The following is a 3,893-nucleotide window of genomic DNA, read 5'->3' on the forward strand; positions in this document are numbered from 1 at the left end:
GGCGTCGTGAGCAATAAATACAATTACTTTTTCTGGTTTCTGGAGAGTAATGTTTATTATTGTTTTTGAAGCTCAAAGCGGGTGCTCAATCCTGCCACGTGTTTTTTTTTTTTTTTTTTTTTCATTCGGAGGCTTCGCTACAGTGGCGTCGCAAGGGGGGGGGGGGGGGGGGTGTCGCGGCCGGCTACCGCCCCGGGTGCCCCTAACCCTCGCGACACCACTGATCCGCTATACCGTTTTTATTTTTTATCCGAGTCAAAGACGTGCGTATACCACCGGACGTTGAGTATAGTGCATCAAATTAAACTAGATTCCTGAAAAAATATCGTTCGGCGTTGTAAAATTTATTTTTCGTGGCGTACGTGTTCAGATTCTCAATATCCTGAATGTGCTTCCCTCGCCGCGTTTTTTTTTGTTTTTTTTTTCTCGTTTTTGCGGTAAAACACGTCAGCCTTGGCACGCTGGGATCAAATACGCCAGCGTCGGCAGTCATTTACGAAGGATTTATCAACGCAAACATTTCCCCTCGCTATTCATGCCATTCATGCCGCAGTTGGTCAGAATCTCAATGATGTGACTGCATAGTGAAAACGGCAAAAAAATAAAAATAAAACGATGTCGGTCAGCAAACGGAACTTCAACGGCAGGACTCGCCAGCGTGAAGAGCAAAGCGCAGATTCCAGAAAGTTACTGAACTTCCATGTAAATACTGGCCATCAAAGACAGCAAAATACCGATGCCGGCCAGTTACTGGAACCTCCATGAAAATACCCAAGCAACCACGTATGTCCGTCGGACGTCCGAACAAGAGCCGAATATCCATTGCCAGGGAAGGACGTCCGTCGGACGTACACTGGACATCCGTTTCCGTACGTCCAAATTCGGACTAATAGTGGACGTCCTGTGGATATACAGAAATGGATGTCCGAGGGCTGTCCATTTGTGGATGTTCGAACATATCCCAATAGGTATTGGGAAACCATCCAAAACAGTTACTTAAAAGTGGTCCCATTCTGCACTAAACGATTATCATAACAGAACCTTTTTGTGCAGAGGATATACCTTTCCCTAATGAAGATAGGTTTGAGGCCCCCCCCCCCCCCAAGATTCTTTGACAGATTTGATGGCCCCTTCAAGATTTCCTGAGGTTTTAAGAGGTCCCATCACAGTATTTCCTGAAGTTCCATAGGGGCCCATCACAATTTTCTGCAAAGTCTGATGGGCCCTCTAGGATTTGCTAAGGGTTTGAGGGGCGCAATAGATGCTTTCTGGGGTCTCCAAGATCATTCAATAGGTATGACGGGGAAAAAAAGAGGTGGACACATCGGTAATTCGTTTTTTTTTTCAAGTGTTGTCCGAAGGTCCATTAATAGAGGCCTAGAACCTTAGAATTGTAAGCTCCTTTCAAGCTGATACTGTGTGCGGTAAAAAGAAAAACAGTATTGTATGTTCTCGACTACAAGTAATCAAATGAATTGTGATGCATGTGTACTACTTTTTAAAGTAATTTTGCAATCATTTGATTACATTTTACGTAGTGATGTCGCAGTGCCAGTTGGCCTTATGTTTCGTAAGCTAGAAGGAAACAAGGATGTTAGACAGCAAAATAGTTTTTTATTTGCAATCAGAACCAGGGCAGAGGCACCTTTCTCACACTTGAAGGTAGATGCCTACTCTCCCTTAGAAGTGGTGCACCTCTCCTTTGCGCGGCGAAGCCACTCCTTGACTTCCGTTTCCACCTCTTTTTTCGTAGACTCTTTGCAGTGCTTTGTCCGCTTTATAGCAGCTGAAAGCAATAGATGACCCTTATAGTACAACTTAAAAAGGCAGGGAATTGCGTTGCAAACTTCTACTTACCAAAGATCAATTTGTACAGCTTAAGGCTACGGAAAACCTTCTTCCCTTTGCGCCCATCCATGCTGAACTTGGCTGCAGCTTCGTCACTAATCAGGTGTGCAAGCATAGACCTTACAGTTGTTTTGATAGACAGGTCCCCAAGGGAGGTCAGCTCCACAACCTGGAAGGAACGTACAGAGCACGACACAGTTAATACGAACAAGACATAGCCAGTTTTCGCTGTTTTACTCTGACCAGTGAAACGCTATCCCCAAAGCTACTTATATCATGGAAAGGGTTCATCTTGGGGCAATAACCTTGGTTATAAGAAAATGCAATCCTCAATTCACTGTCCATGCAAAATGCCAATGCCGTGTTTGAGCACATAAAACGTGGGGCTGGTGCCTGGGGAACGTAAGACATGACATAAGGAGCATTACGATACCCAGAAAGCAAGTATAGCCAAAAATGTTTGGCATTCAAGGTTAGCTGGATAGAAAGAACCTGAGCATGAATGGGTTTACAGCTTGTATTAACTGGGCTAGGCTTTACAATTAGCCAATTCACACCCCCTCTTTATCTCCGAGGCCAGTATGAGTGAACTGGTGATACCTTGAGAAAGATTGAATGAATGTGAGGGCCCAAATTTTATTTTATTTGGGCAGTTGTTTACACCTCCTAGTCATTGTTCTATCTCATTAGTCATTTCCCATGCTCTAAGATCTGGAACTGTGGGACAGAGTTGCCATTTGAAGAAATACGGAAGTAGTCAGAGCTTGCTCTACACTCATGAAATAATGCTAAAGTATAGCACCATTACAAACACCTTTGTTGCTTACCAGAGAACAGGCAGTCTCACCCCTTCGATGCATCTCGATTTAAAATCACAGCTTGCTCCTAGCTTATTTGTTATCTGCATGTCTTAACCTTAGCTGCACACTAGGGATAAGACATAACAGCAAAGCCTAGAGAATGCAAACACCAATACTTGCCTCAGTAAGTGACAAAAACTAGAGTATGGGCAGGCATTGATAACAGCAATTGCTTACCAAAGCCTCACTCGTGGCATCTGTAAGAGCGCCATCAAACACCTCAATTGCTTCAGGAGTGTCGAGGGGATCAACGAGGATCGGCTGGCTGGGCTCTACAACGAAACTCTCACGCGCTCGTAGCAATGTCGAAATCATGTTTATTATCTCCGCCTGCTGGCTCCTCATGACGCTCATCCCATTCAGCACCCGTCGCTGAAACTCTGCATGCAAAGAAAAGGCTTGAAATAAATATTGGCAAATAAAATTAGTACAGGCAGGAGACAACATCCTACTTACCAGCAGCACTCAAGATCCTAGCAGTGGCCCGCAGATCAGCTAAAAAGAAAAAAAAAAGATGGCAAAAAGTCAAGAGCTTAGCCATTTCAAAACTATTCAAAGTTGTGCAACCATGCTGTGAAAGAAAAACAATTGAAATCAAATTAGCTTACCGCAGGTCGAAGCACTGGTGCTAGGCGTCATGTGTTGCATAGCCTGCAGTGCTGAAAAAATTTAATGAAGGACACACAAAATATCTTAATACGCAGCTGCAACACAATTCTGCAGTAAAGTACCTTGATCTAATCGACTGGGAGCCGACATCCTCGTCAATGTTTGAGATGCGGTTGAAAAACCACTGGCATCTACGAAGATAAAGACAACTGCAGGCGCTAGATGCAATAAGGGTACAAGGTGACTTGGATTGCTTCTCATATTTATTTATGTTATTTATTTATTTGGTACTTCTGAACTGCCCTTCAAGAGCCCGTGGGCCTACAGGAGGGTGCACCATGCATACATGCAAGAGCTCAAATGACACAGAATACAAAATTAAAAAACATGCCTAAAAAAGTAGGAAAAAAATTTACATATGTAATATCAACAGAATGTGACCTCCGACAGTGGAAAACATACAGCGCAGAAACCTGTTGCCCCCATATCTGTTGTTTAAAAAACAGAAAGGAAAACATACAATCAATGTATACCTTGAGCAGGGCTCGCACGCTAAAACTTCCAGGCAAAAAAATA

The 3,893-nt window shown here is 43.5% G+C and overlaps 1 long non-coding RNA gene across 2 annotated transcripts; it reads right to left on the minus strand.

The window, feature by feature from the left end:
* Positions 1 to 1,749: 1,749 nt before the first annotated feature.
* On the minus strand, positions 1,750 to 3,019 carry LOC120848662. Of its 2 annotated transcripts, XR_005717748.3 has the most exons (3): positions 2,886 to 3,019; positions 1,858 to 2,017; positions 1,750 to 1,786 (listed from the first exon to the last, which is right to left on the minus strand). It is a non-coding gene; the product is annotated as an uncharacterized LOC120848662 (long non-coding RNA). The 2 variants fall into 2 exon arrangements; XR_005717746.3 differs by having other exon boundaries at positions 1,858 to 3,019.
* Between the last annotated feature and the right edge of the window lie 874 nt (positions 3,020 to 3,893).

This window comes from Ixodes scapularis, unplaced genomic scaffold, assembly GCF_016920785.2.
Source record: "Ixodes scapularis isolate PalLabHiFi unplaced genomic scaffold, ASM1692078v2 PGA_scaffold0__279_contigs__length_252992795, whole genome shotgun sequence".
Lineage (NCBI taxonomy): Eukaryota > Metazoa > Arthropoda > Arachnida > Ixodida > Ixodidae > Ixodes > Ixodes scapularis.